Here is a 27,109-nt window from a genome sequence, read left to right as displayed (position 1 = left end):
ATGCAGAACCCTGACAGTTAGATTCCAGTGTTGTGGGCTGTGTGGCAGAATCCTGTGTGAGAATAACAGGTGCAGTACACTGTTCCGAGTTCTCCAGCACTGACCCGCAGGCTGCAGCATCAGCACTATTTGTACTTGTCATTTTCTTCTCTGCTGCTCTAGATAACTGGGCAAACGCCACTGCTAAGTGGGGTAGTGCCCAGGGGATGTCCTACCACTGAGAACTAGAAAGAGAGTAAAGCCTGGCTGTGTGATGCCCTTGTCCATGCAGGTAGCTTTACCTGCCTCGGTCATAACTTGCTTATTCTATTGTTTGTTGGCTTCCCCCCCCCCCCTTTTTCCCCAGCAACATACACAGATTTGTAATCTTCATCTATGAGGTACCACTGTTACATTTAACCTCTTAAAAGACCACTGTTGTGAAAAATAGCAACATTTAAAATTCATGTACATAAAATGTACAGTTCTCCCAGAGTAATTTGCCCGATAAATTACCTTTTCCCATGTCCTACAGTAGGTTGTAAAAAGCTGACAGATCTGACAGATGTTGGACTAGTCCATCTCCTCATGGGGATTCTCAGAATTACCTTTATTCTTTATAAAGTTTTTCCTGGAAAGGATCTATATAAAGATGTCAGTCAGCTTCCCTACTCACTTGCACACTATTTTGGAAGTTAGACTCAGTAACTACCATTTACTAAGTGGTTTTGTAAATAAAGAAAACACTAATAATCCCCATAAGGAGATGGACTAGTCCAAAACTTGACAAATCTGTAAGATTTTCACTACCTACTGTAAGTGACCGCGACATAGGAAAAAAGTAATTTATAGTACATTTTACTCTGGCAGAAATTTACATTTATATGCATGTATTTTACATTTTACAATTTGGCTTCTGAAGGGTTAAAATGATTATTGTAACTCATTAGCATTTCTCCACTGATGCGCTGATGTCATCTGCAAAAGCTGGATAATGATTACAGGCTGCTTGTGGCTCATTTTTGTGACATAAACATTGGCAGATATAAATAAGCTTGCATCTTAGATCAAACCAAAGTCAGTAATAGAAGTACATGATCTGAGGATCATCTTAAAGTCAATGGGAAGTGCTGAAAAAAAAAATGAAGCAGATTCTTACCTAAGGAGAGGGAAGGCTCTGGGTCCTATAGAGTCTTCCCGCTCCTCTCTCGGTCCCCGTTCCAGGGCTGGCTCCCCGGTAGCAGTATTCAACCAATTTGGTCAATTACTGCTTTCTCTGCCACGAAGAAGGCTACGAAAGTCTTCGGGAGCACTCAGGCTTCCTCAGGCAAAAATACACAAGGAGCAACTTTCAGGTTGTGCATGCTAGTGAAGCGCCTCTTCGCAAAGGCGCTTCACTAGCGTGCACAACTTGAAAGTTGCTCCTTGTGTATTTTTGCCTGAGGAAGTGAGCTTGAGACCCATGAAACGCATTGCAAACTGTTTTTAGAGTAAGAATAAATACAGTTTTTCTTAATCTTATACAATAGTTGTGTTTTTTTCGGGGAGGTAAGTCCACCCTTGCCCCTCATTTTATACCATTTTAACTTGATACTTTTACTCTGTTGGCACCTCTGTATTGTATTGTCTAAGTGATAATTATCCACCTGGTGGATGGGTGTGACCACCCTTCTTTCTTGCTCTACAGAGAGCGACTTCTTAGCCTGAGTGGGGACAGGCCCAATCTCCCCTCTTGCTTTTTGAGTGGTTGCCTGGTCTTGGCAACCCATACTTGTGAGTATTATTCACTACATACCATATATACATTGTATTATCAATAATACACGATTGGGGGCTCTCGATTGTCTACCTTCTTTTTTTACAGATCTAATTTTCATCTCAGGTTTGCTTTAAGCCTGGTACACACTTTCATATGTGATTGGCCAGTCACTGACCAATTTATCTTCTCTGTGTATGAATACTAGGAGTAGATTGTGTAGGTAAATCCTCATATTACATAGCAGTGGTAAAATTGGTCAGTGATTGGCCAATCATAATTGAAAGTGTGTACCAGGCTTTAGGGTAGGATTAACTTATCTCACAGTGTAGTTGCTGTCTGAGCTTTACAAGGAAGTGATGTGACAGACATGTGGGGAATAACATAACACACACAGCACAAGCTGACAGTACATCCCCTAGTTTGGCAGCTGTGCATGAGTTTTAGTAATGGTATCAACCACTTCTTATTTCTATGACAGTTTTGCTCTATATTCTACCAGTTTTCAGGAAATTCATGCAAAACTAGTGCAAAAGTCTTCTTTTGTAAGTAGAGAATTTCAGATTACAATCGTAATTACAGCAAAAAAGGTAGGGAAAAAAAACCCTGTTGTAATTGCTTTGATAAATCTGCACCTGAGAATGTTCTGCATTTTTCCGGACAACACATTTTATGTATATTTTGTGTTTCATGCGGATTAGCAAGGTTTAACAATGCACATTCTATACATCATTAAAATGTGACTGAGAATGCTCATGTAAACTGGTTGAAAGTTTGAACAGGTGTGCAGCCTACAGTTTCATTGCTTTCAACTGCTTCAAATACTGTATTTGCCCCATGGGCACAAGACATAACAGAGAGCAGGAGTGAGTAGGCCTACTGAGTTGAGAGAAAAAAAAACATCTTTAAATTTCCCTCCAGGGCTCCCCATTGGTTCCTTAACAGACAAATGGGGATCCTCAATCTGGGGGAAAGGGGGAGGTTTGACCACTGCATGGGGAACAAGGGGTTAAAAAAGCCTCGAGAGGGGGGACCCCACATCATATTTTTTTTATATTTCCCACACTCTGAACATATATATAAAAATAAATAAATTTCCATACATGTTACCACCTGGGCATTACGGACGAGCTCAGCTCGTCCAGTAACGCCGCGGTGGATTGCTCAGGCCCTGGTGGGCCGATTTGCATAATTTTTTTTATACACGCAGCTAGCACTTCGCCGCGATACAGGGCCTCCCCGCAGACTTCTTGCGCAGCCTGGCCAGTCACCGCCAGGCTGCGCTATGGGGTGGTTCGGGACTCCCTGTGACGTCACGACATCAGTGACGTCATTCCGTTCGTCGCCATGGTGACGGGGAAGCCCTGCAGGAAATCCCGTTCAGAACGGGATTTCCTGATAGGTATTCACACCGGCGGCGATCGGAAGGGTGGGAGGGAGAGAGCAGGGAGGGGGGAATTATGTAGATAGCGATAGGCTAGCTACATGAAAAAAAAATGTCAAAAAACCTTTCGGCGGACGTGCGCCGCATGGAATCAAAACGCCCAGGAGGTTAATAAATTATCTGTCATTTTACCACAGTAACTCGTTTTTTCCTCTAATTTTAACACCGATTTTCTCAAAAACTATAAGGTCTTTTTTTCCTCTTGTTCTACTGTCCTCTTCCACATTCCCTGCAAATTTGATGTTTCTAGCATGTTTGGGGGCTTTGTTATTAACCGCTAAAGTCGACGGCCGTTTGCCTGCCATTTAAGTCTATGGAGCCCGCTGCAAACGACCGGTTCACAAACATTTGCAGCAAGTTCACGTTCACATACAGAAAATGTGATGTTCGCTACATCACTAGTCTCTGCCACAATGTTACTGGTGTCATATGGCCCAGATTATATCCACAACTTTATCCTGCCACTTTGTAAAGACAGATTGCTGGCAGGTGGTTTCCCGAACAAGGAAATAATTATCTTTGGAACCAGATTTGCCAGATATGAGGAATTCCCCTTCTAATAAAAGTAGCTCAGCTGCTTTCAGTTTTACTGTGTGCCAGTGGGTAGTGAATGGATGATTTATTCCCAGCAGATCAATACCATATTAAAGCAGGAACACGGCTGGTATTAACCATAAACGCTCATCAGCTGGACAGCTTGTGCTCAGCAGGGTATCGGGGGCTGGATTTTTTGAAAAGGTCTCATAGGCAAAGCCATCCATTCCAGCACCACAGCATTGGGCGCTGTTGTAGTTCGCTTTGGTGCGGGGATATCGGCAAGTGCTGCAGCGCACTGTGCAAGTGTCTGGGAAGCTGTGCGGTGATAAGTCATCAGTAAGTAGTGCCAAGTATAAAGGTTAGTGTTAGATGTACTGGTAGGAGGGTTAGTGTTAGGTGTATCAGCAGGAGGGTTAGTGGTAGGCATATCGGCAGGAAGTCTTCTTGGTAGGAAGGTTAGTGTTAGATGTATCGGTAGGAGGGTTAGTGTTAGGTGTACCTGTAGGAGGGTTAGTGTTAGGCATATCGGCAGGAAGTCTTCTCGGTAGGAAGGTTAGTGTTAGATGTACCGGTAGGATGGTTAGTGTTAGGTGTACCAGTAGGAGGGTTAGTGTTAAGTGTACCAGTAGGAGGGTTAGTGTTAGGTGTACCTGTAGGAGGGTTAGTGTTAGGCATATCGGCAGGAAGTCTTCTCGGCAGGAAGGTTAGTGTTGGATGTACCGGTAGAATGGTTAGTGTTAGGTGTACCAGTAGGAGGGTTAGTGTTAGGTGTACCAGTAGGAGGGTTAGTGTTAGGTGTACCAGTAGGAGGGTTAGTGTTAGGTGTACCCGTAGGAGGGTTAGTGTTAGGCATATCGGCAGGAAGTCTTCTCGGTAGGAAGGTTAGTGTTAGGTGTACCGGTAGGAGGGTTAGTGTTAGGTGTACCAGTAGGAGGGTTAGTGTTAGACATATCGGCAGGAAGTCTTCTTGGTAGGAAGGTTAGTGTTAGATGAACCGGTAGGAGGGTTAGTGTTAGGTGTACCAGTAGGAGGGTTAGTGTTAGGTGTACCAGTAGGAGGGTTAGTGTTAGGCATATCGGCAGGAAGTCTTCTTGGTAGGAAGGTTAGTGTTAGATGTACCGGCAGGAGGGTTAGTGTTGGATGTACCGGTAGGAGGGTTAGTGTTAGGTGTACCAGTAGGAGGGTTAGTGTTAGGTATATCGGCAGGAAGTCTTCTCGGTAGGAAGGTTAGTGTTAGGTGTACCGGTAGGAGGGTTAGTGTTAGGTGTACCAGTAGGAGGGTTAGTGTTAGGCATATCGGCAGGAAGTCTTCCCAGTAGGAAGGTTAGTATTAGATGTATCCGTAGGAAGTTTAGTGTTAGGTGTACCAGTAGGAGGGTTAGTGGTAGGCATATCGGCAGGAAGTCTTCTCCGTAGGAAGGTTAGTGTTAAATGTACCGGTAGGAGGTTTAGTGTTAGGTGTATCAGTAGGAGGGTTTGTGGTAGGCATATTGGCAGGAAGTCTTTTCAGTAGGAAGGTTAGTGTTAGATGTACCGGTAGGATAGTTAGTGTTAGGTGTACCAGTAGGAGGGTTAGTGTTAGGTGTACCAGTAGGAGAACTAATGTTAGGCATATCAGCAGGAAGTCTTCTCGGTAGGAAGGTTAGTGTTAGATGTACCAGTAGGAGGGTTAGTGTTAGGCATATTGGCAGGAAGTCTTCTCGGTAGGAAGGTTAGTGTTAGATGTACCGGTAGGAGGGTTAGTGTTAGGTGTACCAGTAGAAGGGTTAGTGGTAAGCATATCGGCAGGAAGTCTTCTTGGTAGGAAGGTTAGTGTTAGATGAACCGGTAGGAGGGTTAGTGTTAGGTGCACCAGTAGGAGGGTTAGTGTTAGGCATATCGGCAGGAAGTCTTCTCAGTAGGAAGGTTAGTGTTAGATGTATCAGTAGGAAGTTTAGTGTTAGGTGTACCAGTAGGAGGGTTAGTGGTAGGCATATCGGCAGGAAGTCTTCTCCGTAGGAAGGTTAGTGTTAGATGTACCGGTAGGAGGTTTAGTGTTAGGTGTACCAGTAGGAGGGTTTGTGGTAGGCATATTGGCAGGAAGTCTTTTCAGTAGGAAGGTTAGTGTTAGATGTACCGGTAGGATAGTTAGTGTTAGGTGTACCAGTAGGAGGGTTAGTGTTATAAGAAATAATACAAACAGAATGCAATACAGGCACGCAGCCAGTGGCGTAGCTAGAGATCATGGGGCCCCATAGCAAAACTTTCATAGGGGCCCTCAGATGTAGACACTCTTAAGCAATGTCACCTGCCCCTACCCTATGGATATGAGTTAATTGGGCAATTTCCATTCTCATGCAATCACCACTGCACATAGATCATGGGCACTGAGACACAGTCAGAGGGTGGAGAAACAGAAGAAAGTTAATGGTGAACACATAGGGGTTGATTCACTATAACAAATAGCGTGCCTTATCAGAGTTAACACCTCTTATCAGAGTTAACATGCCTTATCACAGTTAACAAGCCTTATCAGAGTATCATAGTGAGCGTTACGAACCTATGCCTGCTAATTGGCAATGATGAGAGCTCCACTCGCCCTGCCCTGAACGCCTGCGGGTCCAATCACTTTAAAGGACATTATCCCCGCACTTTGATTGGCCCAATAGGTTGCCTGTCAAGTTTCCAGTCAAGTGACAGGCAGCCTATTGGGCCAATCAAAGTGCAGGGATAATGTCCTTTAAAATGCTTGGACCCACAGGGGCTCAGAGCAGGGCGAGTGGAGCTCTTGTCATTGCCAATTAGCAGGCATAAGTTGGTAGCGCTCGCTTTGATACTCTGATAAGGCACGCTAGCTCTCATAAGGCGTGTTAACTCCGATAAGACATGCTATTTGTTAAAGGGAATCAACCCCATAAAGTACCCGCTGGGCCCCCTCTACTCCTGGGCCCCATAGCGGCTGCTATGGTTACTGCTACGCTCCCTGCTTGCAGCTATAGGCATCATCATAAACATCAAATATAAAAAACTTCAGCTCTGTTGAACATGTCTGGTGTGTTTTTGGGGGGAGGAATCCATTTTTGGGGTGCATTGTAGCAGCTTGATCCGCTGATGTAAACTTCCCGCCGATGTTATCAGCCAAGCTGTCCATTCAAAACACCAAATCCAGCCCACGGAATTGAGAAATCCACTCCACCCTGCTCATGATTTGAGATGGCCAAATTATTGTGAGGCGATACAAATTTTATGGAAACTGTATGCAGCTTGAAACTGAGCCAATCAAATGCTCTTTTCTATTTTATTTTGAAGCTGCATACATTTTAATTAAAATTTGCATAAAATCAGCATCGACTCAGACTTATTTGCATCTCATTGACAACGAAAGAGAGTGGGAGCCCAGAAGACACCTAGAACCTAGAAAACACCCAATGGCACAAAGCAGTTTTTCCTCACTAGAGCCATATTTAAATCGGATGACCAGGGTAGAGTTCCTTACCAGGCATTCCAGCGGTTCTGGAGGTGTGTTTAGGTATCGGTAACAACAAAGAGATGATTTGCATATTCAGCAGTGATGCATTGTGGGACACCTCAGAGCTCACTCCAACCTGAATAATCACGTAAACCTTCTGTTTTAAAAAGGCAAACTTCTGTTTTGCATGATATTTTGGGATTTTTCAGATGGGGCAACTTAGTTCCCCCCCCCCCCCTCAACACAACACTGGATAGAATAAAAGAGACCCATTTACCCTAATCGTGGCTGTAGATTTGTAATATGCCATGGCAACCTATTAATAAAATGTGGATCTAATCCCACCTATAAAAGAGCTGTCCGCAGATAACCCTATTCGATACTCTTAAAAGCTTTAGCTGTGTTCAACAAGAGAGCCTTGTTCTCTGAGTTGTCCCGAAGTAACTGAAAATGAAGGGTACTTTTACATTGACACTTTGCATTGAGTTTTAAAGGACACCCGAGGTGAAAATTAACGAATGAAATAAACAATTGTATCCATCCTCCTTCTCCTAAAAATGACTTTTTAAGATATTCCACCGTTTTATTTTATATTTAAATCTACTTTTTAAGTTTTTACTGTTTTATTGTTTTTGCTCAATGACACATTCATTGAAGTATGCTAGAGCTAAAATCTATGAACTATTGACCCTTTTTATCTCCTTCCAGCTCTCAGAAGCCTTTTTCTGCTAGGAAAGTGTTTTATAGTTGTAATTTCTTATCAGTGAGGGTCACACTGTAGTCTGACCCAGTCCTGACTCAGACATGAAGTGCCACTTACATATAGCTGATGTATAACTCTTTCAGGCAGAGAAAGAAAAAAAGGAACGCAGCATAGTTATTTGAGTGCTAGGTACTGTACATACACATGTCTATCTCATCATGTCACATGTCACCTCGCGTATACTTTAACAGACGCTGTTTTGCGCACTGTAATGTTGATGGGTGAACTGTTTGTAGGCATTGAATCACACCGATGAAAAGCCTATGAACAGTTCACCCTTCAACAGTTGCAATATAATGCAATTCATTCTGTTGTTACAACGCAGAACATGCAATACACATTGAGGTGCTCAATCTTTGTCAGTTGAGGTGCACAATGGTCTTTGCTTGTGCTATTTTGCATGCCACTGCGAATGCTACTTTTGGCTATGTAATATGTAGATTGTAACGCCATGCTTTGCAATGCCCCAGTGTGAAACTAGCCTCAGAGAAACTATTCCAATCATTGATCACTGTTGACTTGGCTGGAGTGAAAGCTGTTTGATCAGGATCGGTGCAATTGTGCACAGTCTTGAGGTGCCCATGCATGGTACAATTTTTTCATCCAATCTAACCATTTCTATGAAGTATAAGGGTAAATTAAGTAAATATACTGAAAGGATAATTTAGGCAGTTCCGTTATATTACATAGAAATGGAAATTGTACCACGTATGGGCACCATTAGAGAGCCTTTTGGCAGTCATTTTAAAGCTGGTGTTCATGAGAGAAATGGGCCTGTATGATTCAGGCTTTGGATGGTTCTTTCTTATCTGTATTATGAAGACTAAGATTGCTAGTATAACAACATCAGGAATTCTCTATAAATCTAAAGGTGCATACACACGTTTGATGGAAGTCCCCTGTCGGGGATCTGGGCCCGATCCCCTTGTGCAACATTGCTGGGCTGCACAGATGCCTCTCAGCTGTGTAGCTGACAACGCGCTCTGTTGCTATGCGGAGGGGCCAAGGGACGATGGAGCGGTGCATGCGTGATGTCTCGCGCCAGGCGGGGGAGCGCCGTGGACAACGGTCCGTTGCTGGGGGGTGAGTTGATCCACCGGGCGGATCACCTGGGGGTAAGGGGCCGCTGTACACGCCTGATTATCAGTTGAGGTGGTTGTTATTGGTCACCTCAGCCGACTTTAGTCAGGCGTGTCTACAAACCTTAACGTTATCTGAATGTATTATCTGCTGTACCTGTCCTTGGGGCATATTCACAAACTGCTGGTTAAAATGGAAAATGGCGAAGCACGAGTTATACTAGCAATTCCTGAGATATGTATTGAATATGAGTTGCACTATTCGCGCAGTATATGCTGGTTTAAATACTGGTAAAATTGCCATTACACTTTTGGGAATATGCCACCTTGAGCTGTCCAGTTCCCTCCCCCTACTCAGGAATCACTCACATGAGGTAGTCATGTTCGGAGGAAGGACCCTCAGAGCACAGAGCTCACCCTGCCTACCTCCACCATGTGTTCCACAGGAGGGATCAGAGGAGGGAAGTAGTTGCAGTCAGGTGATGACTCTGGAGAGGAAAAAAACTCCTACCGTTCTGGAAAGTTCTCTGTGCACAGATCTCTGGGTCATGTGGCTGGCATTTCCAAAGAGAATTTCTGTGGAAAAGCTGCATCAAATATGAAAATTGTGCAGGCAGTACCCTAGTCCGTTGCTTATGCGTACTAATTGTGAAAATCCACAATGATGAACTAGTGCTTTAATTGGTTACCGGTATTTTATGAATAGGGATTTTCCTAAGTTGTCTGTCGATTTTTTTTTTTAGGCTAAATGAATAGAAAAAAACAAAACAAAACAAAAAGCACAATCGTTAGTAAAGAGGGGAATCTACAGAAAATTGCCAATCAGATATGCTGAGCGCTGCTAAGATATTTGTTTGGAATGTGCTTTTCCATCAGATAAGTTATACAGGTCCTTCTCAAAAAATTAGCATATTGTGATAAAGTTAATTGTTTTCTGTAATGTACTGATAAACATTAGACTTTCATATATTTTAGATTCATTACACACAACTGAAGTAGTGCAAGCCTTTTATTGTTTTAATATTGCTGATTTTGCCATACAGCTCATGAAAACCCAAAATTCCTATCTAAAAAAATTAGCATATCATGAAAAGGTTCTCTAAACGAGCTATTAACCTAATCATCTGAATCAACTAATTAACTCTAAACACCTGCAAAAGATTCCTGAGGCTTTTAAAAACTTCCAGCCTGGTTCATTACTCAAAACCGCAATCATGGGTAAGACTGCCGACCTGACTGCTGTCCAGAAGGCCATCATTGACACCCTCAAGGAAGAGGGTAAGACACAGAAAGAAATTTCTGAATGAATAGGCTGTTCCCAGAGTGCTGTATCAAGGCACCTCAGTGGGAAGGAAAAAGTGTGGCAGAAAACGCTGCACAACGAGAAGAGGTCACTGGACCCTGAGGAAGATTGTGGAGAAGGACCGATTCCAGACCTTGGGGGACCTGCGGAAGCAGTGGACTGAGTCTGGACTAGAAACATCCAGAGCCACCATGTACAGGCGTGTGCAGGAAATGGGCTACAGGTGCCACATTCCCCAGGTCAAGCCACTTTTAAACCAGAAACAGAAACGCCTGACCTGGGCTACAGAGAAGCAGCACTGGACTGTTGCTCAGTGGTCTAAAGTACTTTTTTCGGATGAAAGCAACTTTTGCATGTCATTCGGAAATCAAGGTGCCAGAATCTGGAGGAAGACTGGGGAGAGGGAAATGCCAAAATGCCTGAAGTTCAGTGTCAAGTACCCACAGTCAGTGATGGTCTGGGGTGCCATGTCAGCTGCTGGTGTTGGTCCACTGTGTTTTATCAAGGGCAGGGTCAATGCAGCTAGCTATCAGGAGATTTTGGAGCATTTCATGCTTCCATCTGCTGAAAAGCTTTATGGAGATGAAGATTTCATTTTTCAGCATGACCTGGCACCTGCTCACAGTGCCAAAACCACTGGTAAATTGTTTACTGACCATGGTATTACTGTGCTCAATTGGCCTGCCAACTCTCCTGACCTGAACCACATAGAGAATCTGTGGGATATTGTGAAGAGAGAGTTGAGAGACACAAGACCCAACACTCTGGATGAGCTTAAGGCCGCTTTTGAAGCATCCTGAGCCTCCATAACACCTGAGCAGTGCCACAGGCTGATTGCCTCCATGCCACGCCGCATTGAAGCAGTCATTTCTGCAAAAGGATTCCCGACCAAGTATTAAGTGCATAACTGAACATAATTATTTGAAGGTTGACTTTTTTTGTTTTAAAAACACTTTTCTTGTATTGGTCGGATGAAATATGTTAATTTTTTGAGAAAGGAATTTGGGGTTTTCATGAGCTGTATGCCAAAGCAGCACGGTGGCGTAGTGGTTAGCGCTCTCGCCTTGCAGCGCTGGGTCCCTGGTTCGAATCCCAGCCAGGGCACCATCTGCAAGGAGTTTGTATGTTCTCCCCGTGTCTGCGTGGGTTTCCTCCGGGTACTCCGGTTTCCTCCCACATCCCAAAAACATACAGATAGGTTAATTGGCTCACCCCTAAAAAATTGGCCCTAGACTACAGTACTTACACTACATAATACATACATAGACATATGATAATAGTAGGGATTCGATTGTGAGCTCCTTTGAGGGACAGTTAGGGACAATATAATATACATATACTGTACAGCGCTGCGTAAGATGTCGGCGCTATATAAATACTAAATAATAATAATAAAAATATTAAAACAATAAAAGTCTTGAACTACTTCAGTTGTGTGTAATGAATCTAAAATATAGGAAAGTCTAATGTTTATCAGTACATTACAGAAAATAATGAACTTTATCACAATATGCAAATTGTTTGAGAAGGACCTGTATATACCTTATATTGGCACGTGTATAAAGTAGCAGGACTGGATGGAGCACTTGTTCCCTGTACAGGTGGATACAGTCTGACAAGCACATAAAGAATGTGAGCGGTAGCTGCGTAGTTCGCTTTATGCCGGGAGTTTTGTATTGGGCGGTCCCTTAGTGCCAGGACTGCATTTTTAAAGAGTGCTCTGTGGCTGGACCAGTTTATGCCGCGTCTGTTGGAAAGTACCCATTATAACAGTGAGATAAATTCAATTATCACTGCTAAGAAAGATTTTCTTCTCTGCTTTATGTTTTCTGAATGGGCTTTTGCAGGCTTAAAGCAGATCTGAACTAAGAGCTTCCTCTCTGCTCAAAGAGATAAGCAATAGCATAATAACCTTTAAAGAGGCTCAGAGACGAAGAATGCTCAAGGTCTGATACTTATCCGGGGCTTCCTCCTGCCCCATAAACATGTCTAAGTCCCACGCCGTCCTCCCGTGGTCTGCCGTTCAGCCACGATAAGCCCAGGTAACAGGCTCAGTGACCTCAGTCCGGGTCTACTGCGCATGCGCGGGAGGTCTGCACATGCACAGTAGACCCTGACTGACATCGACTGCAGGTAGCCACTAATGATACAATCTTTTTCATCCAATCTTACCATTTCTATGTAATATAAGGTAACTGCATAAATTATCCATTCAATATATTCACTTAATTTACCCTTATACTACATAGATTTGGTTGGAGTTCAGGTCCATTTTAAAGCATAAATCATTTCATTTCACTGCCCTTTCACACTGGCGCAGTGCGGGTATTTTCACCGCAGCCTACCGCAGGGCAATGAAAGTCTATGGGGCTTTTCATACTGACGGAATTCGGCGCAATGCGACGGAAGTGATGTTTTCGCTGCATCCTTGATGCAAAGGCAAATCTACATTACCGTGTGGCTCTGCAGCGACGTACAGCGGAGTCGATGTCAAGTAAATCTATGGCGACGTGCGTTTTAAAACGACCGCTGCAAGTTTTACGTGTCACGCATGCGCAGAAGCGTATTTTAGCAATAGGTTTATGCGCACGTGATCGTTTCAGCCACAAGAAGTGAGCGCCCAGGCCGCACCTCTACAGCCAATCCGCATTGTGAAGCCAGCCTCAGGCTAGATACTTACCTAAGGAGAGGGAAGGCGCTGAATATTATAGAACCTTCCCGTTCCTCCATGCTGGCTGTCATTTCTGTGCTGTCCTCCGTCAAACTTCTTCGACCTGCTAGGTTGAATAACATCTGTAAGCCTTCAGAAATAATCTCATCCCAAGTACTTCCACAGTCGAGCACATCCGTATTGCGCATGCGTCACCCCTGACTTTGAAAAGAACAATGAAGTGGGGGGATTTCCGATCTGCCCTCCCCTTTCCAGAGACAGACTGCTCAGCAGATAGCCAAGCAGTATATCTGTACAGTAATCATTACTAACCTTCACCCTAAACGATTACTTACGATTGTTTGGGGTGACATGCATTGAGTGTCAGTATGAGCCTTTACATTTTACAAGGTCATTCCAATGTCATCAGCAATGCAAAAGGACTTGGCCAATAACCATACCTCTCTGTGTGGTACGATCCTGTATCCCGTAAGATAAAAATGCCATTTTCTTATCTATTTTAAGGAGAGCGATTTTCCTTGGCGTTTGCACATTAGTGAGACGACCTGTTCAGGAGCTGCATTGTACGGAGCGCTTAATGAAATGGAAATAGAGGCCAGATGTTGCGATATAAAATCCACTCTCTGCCTCAGTGTCATTTATAAGGCTGTATTGATGTATTGGAGAGGAGGGGCTTCTCTATCAGACAATAGAGTCCACTCTTCCTGGAAACAGCATCAGGGCTTGCAGAGGACCAGCGTGACATCGACAGTGTCAGTGGAGCTGCGCTGTGATTGGTGGACTAGTGCTGGGTAAAGGCACATGATACAGCCGGAGAGATGGATGGGTGCGATGATCACATCCTACAATAGGAAGAGACGCCAGATGCTTTATTACCTGATATAGCAGGAGCGATGTTTTTTTTTCTCTGCCTTTCATTTGATGTATATTTAGCACGGATCGCGTGCACCTCTGGCGGGTTTTATTTCAATGAAGTCAGCTATTTTTAGCAGCTGGGTAGAGGTTATAACACAAAGAGAAGACAGTTTGCTGCATGGATATTCTTGTGCCTCCCATACACCATTAAGGTAGCCATATATCAGGCGACTTGGCGGCCGATCAACCATCCAATTCGATTATTCTAATCAGATCGGATGAAAATTGGTGCTGCCCAGAGCACGCTCGGTCGACGATGCAACCAATTTCGCTCCAAAATTGGTTTCCTGTATCGATCGGACATGCTGCAAGATGTAGGTCCGACTTGCTTGATCAGGTTCGCGGCGTGCGGCATTCGATATCCGGATGAGTGACAAACGCGACGGAACCTCTAATGTAAAATATTCCCCCCTCTCCCCCGGTGTACTATACTTTACCTGGCTCCAGGCTCCGTCACACATGCACCCATGTATACGCAACCACGTGGGGAGTGTGTATCCGAACGGAACCTGGAGTCAGTGACGGACACGGAAAGCACACGGCACCGGTGGGGGGGGGGGGGGGGGGTTACCAATTAACTTCTCTTTTTGTTTTTGTGATGTGGGAGGAAACCCATACAGAGATGGGTAGAACATACAAAGACCATGCAGATAGTGTCACAACCCATATTTAAACTGGGCATCCAGCGCTGCAAGGCAAGAGTGCTATCCACTACGACGCCACAACAAAGTTATTTAGGAGCACAATTTTACCTTAAACATTGGACATTACAGTCATTTTGCAGTAGGTGGCTTTTTGGCTTCTTCAGGTCCACTACAAACATTTCTGTTAGTTCTCCTTATCTATCCATAGCCCACCCTGGGACGAGTTTACATCTTGTATGTACAGTATATGTGCTGTACATAAGGCTGCCACATAAGTGTCCAAATAGCATGACTTAGCAGGTGTTGTTCCTAACAAAGTGCTCAGTGAGTGACTATCGGTACATTTCTTTATTTGGCATTTGTAGCGGAATTCCTTTTTTTTCCTTCTATTTTGGTTTGTGCTTAAAATAAAACTATCAATAATGCAGTATACCTGTATTATTGATTTTATTTCTTTCAACTTTAAAACTCAAGCTTATCTCTGCCAATGTTTACATAACAAAAGTGAGAGTTAAGGTGGCCATAAATTTGTAGATTTGGTGGCCGATTGGATTCAATAATTATTATCAAATCGGATGAAAACCAGTTCCGCCAAAAGCATGCCCGATCCTCAATGCAACCAATTTCGGGCCGAAATTGGTTCACATGTATCCATCAGACATGCTGGAAATTATCAGGCCAACATGCTCGATCAGGTGTGCGGCGGTAATGAGGGTGATAATCGCAAACGCCGAACATGACGGAAGCCTCCATCCACTGCCCCCCCTAATGTTCATGTGACCCCTCCCCCCCTTCCCCCCCCCCCCCCGCATTAATACTTTACCTTTCCGCTGTCTGCTGCTGTGTCTTCACTGCTCTTCCGGATTCACGGCCAATGTGGTTGCCGGTTCATTGCACACAAGGCGCCTGTGTGACATCACACACACGCCTCGCGTGCGGTTCGCTGGCAACCACTTGGAGTGTGCGAATGTGGAAGAGGAGTCTAGACACAGCAGCAGACAGCGGAAAGGTAAGGTATTAATGCGGGGGGGGGGGGGGGGGGGGAAGGGTCACATATACATTAGGGAGGACGTGACCTGGGGGTGGCGAGATGACAAGTCGGTGTCAGGAAGCCAATGGCCAAAACATTTCATGCTGAAATCGATTGGGAATCGGCCTTCGGTTTATGGCGGCCAACAGATCTCTCTCCGATCAGCAGTAGGGAAAGCTTAAATGCATATTAGTAAAGTAGAGATCTGCATAGATTGCAGCCTTTTCACTATCAGTATACAAACAATGTTACAGCCTTTGGTTACATGCCTGTATCTTAAAAATGATATAAAATAAATATCATCAGTCCATTGCATTATTGATCAGGGAGTCATTTGAAGTTATTTTAACTACACTTAACTACACTGCTACTTTCATAACTTATTTCCCAGCTGTTAGCTGAAACCTAAAGCATTAACCTACATAGCATGACTTTGTATATACGGTCAGCTGGACATAATGGGTCATGTGTTTGGGAGTAAGTGACAATCATGTGATGTTGTGCTTGTTGTTGTTTATTTGCCTAGAAATGAGTCTGCTTGGGAGATAAAAATCACATAAAAAAGAAAACAGCTGGGTTATGCTTGACCTAGATGACCTAGGAGTCTCCTTTAGTACTTTACTGTGGGGAATGTAATAGGGCTTAGCCACTGGAAATCCAATGTGAATATTCCTTTTGGGGTCTTGGGAAGGTTGGTTGCACCTACAGACATGTAAAGCCTCATCTACACGGTACAGTTTTACATGAGATAGACGGATCTATTAGATCTAATACGAAATTGCATCGTGTGTAGACGTCCAAATTGTTTCAGATCAGTTTTGCAATAGGTTTTTATTTGATAAGTACCCCAAATCTATTGAAAAAAAAAAATTGATCCAATCTGATGGAAAATTGTACCGTGTAGATGAGGCTTTAGCTTAACAAACATGCTAGATAGTTCTTGGTCGAGGAAGCCGATAGGTGCCACCCCTACCAAGAATCTAGCATGAGTACCAATGTCCCCCTCGGCACCTCAGAAAGGAATCCACCTGGCGGATTGACTCAGCCAAGCACTGGCTGAGGGCATTGCTCTCCCCATTCACCCTGACCTTCCTTGTGCACTGCCCCGTTGGTCCTCCTCCCACTGCATAGCAACAGAACGCTAGCGACGTGTCTGTACTGCCTCAGCCCCACACTGTGGCCAGAGGTGTCGAATCCCAATTGCTGCCGGGTGACAGTCCTCATGCATGTGTGCAAGGCAGATCTTGTTACCTTATTTGACAGTGACAGAAAATAACAGCTAAATTTCTGTTGGTACATTTAAGGCGGCCATACTTCTATTGACTTGGCGGCCAACCAACCATCCGATTAGATATATATTATTGGATGGAAATCGGTGTCACCAGGAGCATGTCTGAAATGATTTGGAGATATCAATCAGACATGCAGCAAGATGTTGGGCCATCGTGGTTGATCCTTTGCGTGGCGGTAACAGTGAGCGATATCGGGGCAAGCAACAAACACAATGAAAACCCTGGTGACACTGTCCCCCCTAATGTCAACTATCCCCCTCCCCCCACCATGCAATACACTTTACCTGTCCCCTTCTGGCTCCGAGCTATGTCCACAATCCACATTTATGCGCCACGTATGGTTGCCGGCGTAACGTGGGTGTGTGTGTGAGATGTCACACATGCCCACGTTAACGCCCGCAACCATGAGATGGTGGATGTGATGTCACAAGGCTGATTTCTGAGAGATTCCATGCTAAAATTGATTGGGAATCGGCCTGTGGTGTATGGACAGCTGATAGATCTCTCTATAATCAGATTTGATCAGAGAGAGATCTGCCTCTTGGTCGATCTGCCCATACATTGCCCGATGTATGGGTACTGTTACAAGACAACAAATAAAGATTTTGCAGCATTGGATGTGCCTGTTCCCTAATTCCTGTGTGCGCAGATTGCTTGCGTGTGACGCCTCAGGCTAAGTACAAAGACTGCAGCCTCTAGAGACTGTTTGACAATTAACTGCCTAGGCAACCCGTACTGACAAGTATTGCAAAAAAAAAAGTCAGTATTGACATACCCAAGCTGAAACAAACAACTTTGTGGATTCCATGTAGCAGTCAATAAGATTTCACCTTCTGTCACACAGAGGGGATCCCCTCATAGTGTTGTGTACAGAAAGAAAAACTGTTTATCTGTTTAAGGGACCACTATTGCGAAAAATTGTAACAGTTAAAATACACGCATATAAAATGCACATTTCTCCTAGAGTAAAATACACTGTAAATTACTTTTTTCCTAGTTGCTGTCACAGCTGGTAGTAAAAAGCTCACAGATCTGGGAGATTTTGGACAAGTCCATCTACTCATGGGAGATGTCAGTCAGCTTCCCTACTAGTTTGCACACTATTGTGGCAGTAGGACTGAGCGGCTACAGTTCAGTACGTTCTTTTGAGAAAAAAGAAATAACTGAGAAACCCCCATGAGGAGACGGAATTCCGCATAGCTAATCAACCTCGGCTAACCATCACTGGGTAGGCACATTCAAAACACAGCAATAGATAAATATTCTGTAGAAAGTGTTTCTGATGCTGTCAATGGGAAAGTTACCATAAAAGTGAGTATCCTGAATACTTGACTGCATTCTACTATATGTCACTACAGGGCCTTTTTAAATACCGTAGTTTACACTCTTGCCTTGCAGAGCTACAGTTCCAGGTTCAGCTCTCACCCAGGACACCATGTGCATGGAGTTTGTATGTTCTCTGTGTGTTGGATTGTCCCTTAAAGTGTACCCAAGGCGGTATGTGATATGATGAGATAAACATGTGTATGTACAGGACAAAACATATTAATAACCAGGCTGTTATATTTGTTTTATTTTACTGCCTGAAATAGTTAATTTTTAGACAACTTCTGTCTTGTCCTACTTTGTCGGGAATATTGTAAATATCACTGATAAGCTAATTACAGCCATAAATGTTTTCCTGGCAGAATACAACTTCTGAGGGCAGGGAGAGATAATACATGAACTATTGACCTTTTTCTTACTATGGGACACTTATTAGGCTGCTACTGAGCAGAGGCAACAAAACATTCCTCTTACTTTGTAAATATTAAATATAAAATAAAACCATGGGATATCTAAAGAAGTCATTTGTAGGAGTAGGAGGATAAATAAAATTGTTTAGCTCAACGGTTTATTTTCACTTCGGTTTTACTTTAACTGTCTTAGTCTATGGTAGAGACATTAGTGTATTACTATGTTAGGTACATTAGAAACACTTATGGGGATTTCTTAATGTAATCTCTATACAATGTGTCAGTGCAATATAATTGAATTATAACTTTATGTAAAAATGTGTCAGATCCTTATTATGTTGACAATGGCAGCCAAACTCGTCACTCAGATCTCACCAGCTGAGACTGGTCTCACCACTGGTCTTTTTTTTTCTCTTAATAAAGAAACACAAAAGAACTCTGAATAGCAATGCATCATAAACGAGCTCCATCATCGTCATGCAGCATTTATACAGTAAGAGCGATGAGTCTGTCTCCAGCCTAGAAGGGTAGATACAGCTCTCAGCATCGCTGCCCAGCACACTTGTGGCCTGCAGCAAGGAATCCTAATAGTAGGGGAAGGTCGGCCTCTGGAGAACACTCACTGGTGTGTGACTCAGACGTCTGCAGTATTCAGGACTCCACCCCTTCATCAAGGCAAATCTGGCCCTGTGGATTATCTCTATAACAGTATTATTTTGTTGCCATTTTTAGGACTAGTGAGGTGAAAAGCCTCAGGGAAACAGAGGGCATGCCATCCACAGGTTCCTGCACTTGCACAAACACCACAGTGGCGGTTTTCTTCCAAGAGCCTCAGTCAGCTGGTAATTCGGTCCAGTAGAGGCCCCGACCAGAGGAAGTTGGCGACCTTTGAACCGGATCTCGATGACTGCGCATGCACAGTAGCTTAGTACCATTGTTCTTTCCGTGCTCCCGGGGTCATATTGTGGAAGCGCCAGGAGCGTGGAATGAGTGGTGGCAAAAGAACGCTGGAAGTATGGAGAGAGTAGTGGCAAAATTATAAAGGTGGGAAGAAAATTCCATTTTACTTACCTGGGTTTTCTTTCAGCCTCTTGTAGCTTTAGGGCCCGTTCCCACTATCACGAATTCGCATGCGTTGCCCGCATGCGAATTCGCATAGCCAGTGCAAGTGGATGGGACTGTTTCCACTTGTGCGTTTCCCCGCACGTTTTTCTGTGCAGAAAAAATCTGCAGGGTAGGGCCCTCAGAATTCGCCGGCGTGTGGAATGCAGGCGAATCGCACGCAATGTATTTAATAGGGAAATCGCATGCGTTTTCCCCATGCGTTTTTTGCCGCGATTTCGCATGCGATTTCGCATAGGTACCCATGTTAATTCTCACAGGCAGTGACATGGTTAAAATCGCATCACCCTTACCTATGCTCCACCACCAATATACGCTTTAAATAGCAAAGCCGTTTGTGTGCCGCCTCTTCACTGTTTGCATGACTTTATCCTCAGGTGGGTGACCTGGGTGAGGCGTAGCACCGGCAGTTCAAGGATTTGTTTCCCTGAAGGGGTTCCAGGACCGTGGTTGTGTTCACAGTTTGTATTTGTATATACTTCCCTATGCCCCCCTTCCCCCAAAATAAAAACCTTTACACTCACCTGCACTCTGTATCCCAAAAGTCATGGAGATGTGACCTCCTGCTGTGGCTTCTGGGAGGGGACAAAGTGTGCTCCTGCTGCAGTTCACTGTGGGAGGGAGCATGGCTGTTACATACGCTTCCTCTCTTTGTCCTTAATGGAAGGAGGAGTGGCTACAGGAGCCACTTACCCATGGAGGAACATGGCAGGCCATTCTGAGGAGGAGCAAAGGAAAAAAGGTCAAGTGACAGTGAAATACTCTATAAATAATTCAGCAATATAATCATATAATTCAAGTGGCTCTAGAGCAGCATTTTATCAGAGAATACATAATGGACATCATGCTGACTGGCACCAGCACCCCTGAGCCCATAAACTGCATCCCTTGGGCTATGTGTGCAATAGACAGCACACCCAGAAACTTGACCAAACTTTTCTCCTGGCCTAAAAATGTGATATTCTCCTAACATGCAAATAAAAAAAACAAGAACATTTAGTGAGGCAGCACATGAAATGGTGCAGCCTCACTAAATTGTGCTTGGCCTCATTGGCCATGTGAGCTTTTTTTTCGCTCTGTAGGTGAGCAGTTTAGGATTTAGGCAGGCTAAAAAACCTAAACCTAAACTAAAAAATGAGATGCCTACCTATGAAGTGGGCAGCCTTTGTAGACCTTACGATTAAAAAAACGCATGCGATTTTAAAAGCACAGCGCAAGCTCAGCAGTGCGTACAGGCCCTTAGGTAAGTATCTCATTTTTTCAAATTCACCCTGGATACACTTTAAGCACCTCTCAGCATGGCCCCCCCACCTTCCCTCCCTTTCGTTCTCGCTTTATGTGGTGTGTCACCTCTTTGAGGTGGGACTTTGTTTTAAGCCATTGCCTGTGTGGGCCCTGGTGATCTGGCAGTTTTACTGCTGTTATTTTGTGTATCAAGTTGTTTAATGTATTAAAAGAATAGTGATTCACTATTTGTTGGCAAACATTTAATAAAGGTCCCCCGGCCATTTCTTATGCTGGAAAAAATGGTGAGTTTATTTGTATGAAAATGTAGAGCATAAGTCATTTCATTTGCTGTCTACCAATCTATTAGCTTCATGTTAGGTGAAAGCTGAGGCTGTCAAATCACTAAACAATGAACACAACTGCTGGTTAACTAGACCAGTTACTAAAAGCTGGCATTGGCAAATCTTGCCTCATGATGTGTGGGGCTAATAAGCATGTTATAATATTGATCACTGCTGGGCTGTGAAAAGCAGAAGCACACTGATGTGTCTGGGTTACATTTAACAAATTCTCATTTTCCTATATGCAGAATAAGGCTGTCTACAGGCATTAGACACGCTAATGAATGTGTAGCTTGATTACATTCTGTTTGGCCGGAGTCCAGTTTTAAAGAAACCTCAGTTCTTGTGTATGAAGAACTGCAAATGCCCACAGCACAAAATAGGAACTGAGTCCAGGGAACTTCTGTATTTTAGTATGGATACCTTACTTTAATATGTTTGTGCTGTTTTGCCTTACAGATTGTCCAATTTGATGCCTGGCTGGATAGTGTACTGGTTATGGGCTCTGCCTTTGACATGGGAGACTAGGGTTTGAATCCTGGCCAGGGTCAGTACCTATTCAGTAAGGAGTTCAAGGCAAGACTCCCTAACACTGCAGGGTGGTCCCTTCAGCGCGTCCCAGTGGTTGCAGCTCTTAAGCGATTTGTGTCCGACAGGAGAAGAGCGCTATACAAATGTTTGGATTATTATCAGATTATTTATGTTTTGATTTAAGTGGCCCTGTCAGTTTTTCATGCATAGTAGAGCAAACCAAAGTTTATAAAATAAACTAATTTATCTTAGTTTGGCTGCACTCCTCATGTCACAGCACTGTGTCATTGTTGAGATATAGGAATTTGCTAATAATCGGGGTTGAAAAAGAAGAAGCAATCTACTGTTATCTTCTAGATTAACATTTGTGTCAGCCTAGACTTCATAGAAGAAAGCAGAGGGAGATGTTTCCTCACCTGAAAATAGGTGTAAGGGGTTGTGTGCAGGAGAGGGTCTGCAAACGATTACGTTCCCGTATCTGACAAGGGGCACAGCGGTTTGATGTCAAATCTTTGATCACATGGGTGGTTTGTTGGTGGTTTTATTATTGGTAATGCCAATCACACCCGAATACTCCTGATTGCCTCTGTTCAGCACCAAACAAGTGGACAGGGTCAGAAGGAGTTCATTGACTTGCATCTCATGTGTGTAACGATCTGTGTCAGCAAGAGGCAGAGAATCTGATTATTAGGTGATCTGCAGTATCACCTATAATGCAGATATATACCTGATTATATGGTGATCTGCAGAATCACCTATAATGCTGGTATATCAGAAGCTGCCGTGAAAACAAATACAGATGGTGTAACAGGTGTAACCACACACAGGAGGTACACAATGAATAGTGCTTGGTGCAACAGGGTACACAATGAATAGTGCTTGGTGCAACAGTAGTACTTTGATAGCTAGCAAGTACCTCACCAGAGGAGCTGGTGGGTACTATCAGTATAGAGGCCTTCACCATAGGAGCTGGTGGGTATTATCAGTACAGAAGCCCTCACCAGAGGAGCTGGTGGGTACTATCAGTATGGCGACTTTCACCAGAGGAGCTGGAGGATCTTATCAGTACAGTAGCCCTCACCAGAGGAGCTGGTGAGCACTATCAGTACAGAAGCCTATTACCAGAGGAGCTGGTGGATAATATCAATACAGTAGTCCTCACCAGAGGAGCTGGTGGGTACTATCAGTAAAGAACCTCACCAGTGACAAGGGCTCACTGGTGAGTAGAGTAGTCAGACAGATCGGTTTAGCAACAGACAGGAAGAGACAGTACAAAATCGGCAGGCAAGAGAATACAGATAATTCAGGCAGTGTTAGCAGTGTTAGCAAACAGGATCAGATGGGCTAAAGTACAGAGACTTTAAGCGAAAGGGAAGTCAGAAGAGAGCCAGAGTCATACACAAGATATAAAGCAATATATCAATAACAATAATAAATCCTAGTCTGTGTGAAATCCCCGGTTTCCTCCCGGATCAAAGCGCACCGGATCTATCTAAGAGTCTGAGTGCTAACACGTAGCATTTGCAACAGCAGACAAAGAAAGACTGAATCCTCCGGGCTTAGGAGCCCGAGAAGACCTCGCAGCACGCCCCCCTGCGTCCGGCCAATCACCAGCGACGGACGCATGGCGTGACATCAGCCGCCCCGTAGGTCAGCTGAGCCATCTCCTCGCCGCATAAAGGCCGTGACGGTGCGCGCGCGCACGCGTTACAACAACCCTATGGGCAGCTGACAAACCCGTCCTCGCCGTGCTTGACGCCGGAGGCACGGGTGACACACAGGGCAGCGGAATGGAGGCAGCTGTGGAGGACGCCAGACCACCCGCAGCTGCTTCCTCCATGTTCCCTACAGACACACTGGGCAGCGGAATGGAGGCAGCTGTGGAGGACGCCAGGCTACCCGCAGCTGCTTCCTCCATGTTCCTTACAACGTGACTCTGATATTTCCTCCTTACGGGATTTCGCCATGCTAAATTCCAACACCAACACTAGCAGCCACCTGAACTTTACTATCACAGTAGAATTGTTTCACAAGTCTGTCATCAATTCATTATATTTGAGAAGATAAAAGGATCAATTTAGATGGAATAGAGGAAAGGCCTTAGGTCACAAGGCGCACTGTAGGAAACCTGACCATGGTGCCGTATCCCCCAGTAAGAGGAAATATAGCCTCAACAAAAACTGGGTCCCAACATGTGGTGGGCAGAGGCAAGTAATTTGCATAACCTAGAACTATGTGACTTCAGATTACATGTTGTACACCCTCCTCCCACTGCCACCACTATGCACTCTACCCCATATCTTGTGGGAACAAGACCTGCTCCTTTGCCTATGACAAAACAACAGGTTTGCAAACCACAGACTGACAAAGTTAAGCCTCAAAAGTTGTATTAGCCCATTACTTGATACTACACTACCAATACATCAGCCACATTATGTCAGAGTTCCCCAACCCTGTCATCAAGGCCCAGCAACAGTACCTATATACAGTGGGTTGCAAAAGTATTCGGCCCCCTTGAAGTTTTCCACATTTTGTCACATTACTGCCACAAATAAGCATCAATTTTATTGGAATTCCACGTGAAAGACCAATACAAAGTAGTGTACATGTGAGAAGTGGATCAAAAATCATACATGATTCCAAACATTTTTTTTACAAATAAATAACTGCAAAGTGGGGTGTGCGTAATTATTTGGCCTCCTGAGTCAATACTTTGTAGAACCACCTTTTGCTGAAATTACAGCTGCCAGTCTTTTAGGGTATGTCTCTACTAGCTTTGCACATCTAGAGACTGAAATCCGTGCCCATTCTTCTTTGCAAAACAGCTCCAGCTCAGTCAGATTAGATGGACAGCGTTTGTGAACAGCAGTTTTCAGATCTTGACACAGATTCTCGATTGGATTTAGATCTGGACTTTGACTGGGCCATTCTAACACATAGATATGTTTTGTTTTAAACCATTCCATTGTTGCCCTGGCTTTATGTTTAGGGTCATTGTCCGGCTGGAAGGTGAACCTCCGCCCCAGTCTCAAGTCTTTTGCAGTCTCCAAGAGGTTTTCTTCAAAGTTTGCCCTGTATTTGGCTCCATCCATCTTCCCATCAACTCTGACCAGCTTCCTTGTCCCTGCTGAAGAGATGCACCCCCCGAGCATGATGCTGCCACCACCATATTTGACAGTGGGGATAGTGTGTTCAGAGTGATGTGCAGTGTCAGTTTTCTGCCACACATAGCGTTTTGCATTTTGGCCAAAAAGTTCCATTTTGGTCTCATCTGACCAGAGCACCTTCTTCCACATGGTTGCTGTGTCCCCCACATGGCTTGTGGCAAACTGCAAACGGGGCTTCTTATGCTTTCTGTTAACAATGCCTTTCTTCTTGCCACTCTTCCATAAAGGGCAACTTTGTACAGTGCATGACTAATAGTTGTCCTATGGACAGAGTCTCTCACCTGAGCTGTAGATCTCTGCAGCTCGTCCAGAGTCACCATGGGCCTCTTGACTGCATTTCTGATCAGCGCTCTCCTTGTTCGGCCTGTGAGTTTAGGTGGACGGCCTTGTCTTGGTAGGTTTACAGTTGTGCCATACTCCTTCCATTTCTGAATGATCGCTTGAACAGTGCTCCGTGGGATGTTCAAGGCTTTGGAAATCTTTTTGTAGCCTAAGCCTGCTTTAAATTTCTTAATAACTTGATCCCTGACCTGTCTTGGACCTGTCTTGTGTGTTCTTTGGACTTCACGGTGTTGTTACTCCCAATATTCTCTTAGACAACCTCTGAGGCCCTCACAGAGCAGCTGTATTTGTACTGATATTAGATTACACACAGGTGTACTTTATTTAGTCATTAGCACTCATCAGGCAATGTCTATAGGCAACTCAGATCAAAGGGGGCCGAATAATTATGCACACACCACTTTGCAGTTATTTATTTGTAAAAAATGTTTGGAATCGTGTATGATTTTCGTTCCACTTCTCATGTGTACACCACTTTGTGTTGGTCTTTCCTGTGGAATTCCAATAAAATTGATTCATGTTTGTGGCAGTAATATGACAAAATGTGGAAAACTTCAAGGGGGCCAAATACTTTTGCAACCCACTGTACAGGTGAGGTAATCTACATCTAAGTAGAGCTGATTAACTACCTCTGTGGATTTCCACAAACATGCACTGTTGGTGAGGACGGGGTTGAGGACCATGTTGGGGAACAGTGCTTCATAGGGATGTTGTCTTCTCGGTCTCAGGTTCAACCCCTTTTCGAGGTGAGTAAACAGCATGTTTCATAATTTTATTAGTTTTTTTTTATTTTGTGGCTATGGAGTGTAGTATTCAAGGCAAAGAACCACACGCGTTTCTGACCAAATTACAGTACATTAGAATGGAAAACACGCAGTGTGAATACGTCAAATGATTAACGTGGGCCATCAGTCTTGATGCATTTCTGCATTAAAGAAAAACCCAAAAAACACATATTCAGGAAACACTAGTAAAATGACCATGCACGTATAGCATATGGTAGTTTTACCAGTATTTATATGACTGGCGTAGTGAGCATTACGCAAATAGCGTAACATATGTTGTCCTAGCAACATGCGTGCTACCTAGGTAATGTGAGTTGTGCTAGTCGCGCAATGTATTTTACATCAGGTGTGTAAATACTGGTAAAGTGTGAACAAGGTAATTTTACCAGCCTTTTCTGCATATAAACCCAGTGTCACTAATTATAGCAATTAGTAGTTGGGACTAGTAGCCAGTGCAAGCAACTAGGTTCAGCAAATAGTCTCTACTGCAGGCAACTAGCTGCTATATTTGTAGAGTGTGGTTGCACTGTGTTATAGGTAGACTGGCCCTAAAGCAAACCTGTGACCAGAGATACATGTCTAACTAGTGGGAAGCCTCTGGATGGTACAGAGGCTTCCCAGATCCTCCTGGAGCCCACCCACTGCTGCAGGGACCTTCTTCTTCATCGTAGCCGCGGTCCTGTCCAGGTACGCGCTTCTCCATATTGTGCTTTGGTGAGTACAGTCCACGCCAGCCCAGTAGAGCAGCCACAAATACTCACTGAGTGTCCAGCACTGTCTTCTAACCATCCTGTACCTCCTAGCAGCTTTCCGGCATTCTCCGTGCATGGCTTCCGGCATGTCACGTGACCCGGAAAGCTGCTATGAGCTGGACACTCAGTGAGTATTTTTTGCTCTTCAAAACCCCTGCCAATCCCCCCTCCTTCAAAAGCATAATTCCTGTTATTTCCTTAGGCATGCCGGTTAGTCCCAGATAACGAGGACTTTGTTGTATTGT

At 44.2% G+C, this 27,109-nt stretch overlaps 1 protein-coding gene and 1 long non-coding RNA gene across 2 annotated transcripts in view; one reads left to right on the top strand and one right to left on the bottom strand.

The window, feature by feature from the left end:
• Positions 1-27,109, top strand: part of SYNGR3 (synaptogyrin 3) — a 78,625-nt gene that overhangs the window by 4,720 nt on the left and 46,796 nt on the right. The gene's annotated exons all lie outside the window — the stretch shown is intronic.
• LOC137525590 (uncharacterized) lies at positions 19,059-26,927 on the bottom strand. Its single transcript, XR_011022945.1, has 3 exons — positions 26,874-26,927; positions 20,244-20,437; positions 19,059-19,604 (listed from the first exon to the last, which is right to left on the bottom strand). It is a non-coding gene; the product is annotated as an uncharacterized lncRNA (long non-coding RNA).

Source organism: Hyperolius riggenbachi, chromosome 7 (assembly GCF_040937935.1).
Source record: "Hyperolius riggenbachi isolate aHypRig1 chromosome 7, aHypRig1.pri, whole genome shotgun sequence".
NCBI lineage: Eukaryota > Metazoa > Chordata > Amphibia > Anura > Hyperoliidae > Hyperolius > Hyperolius riggenbachi.
Note: the sequence above shows the minus strand (reverse complement) of the source record. Positions and strands in the feature narration are given on the sequence as shown.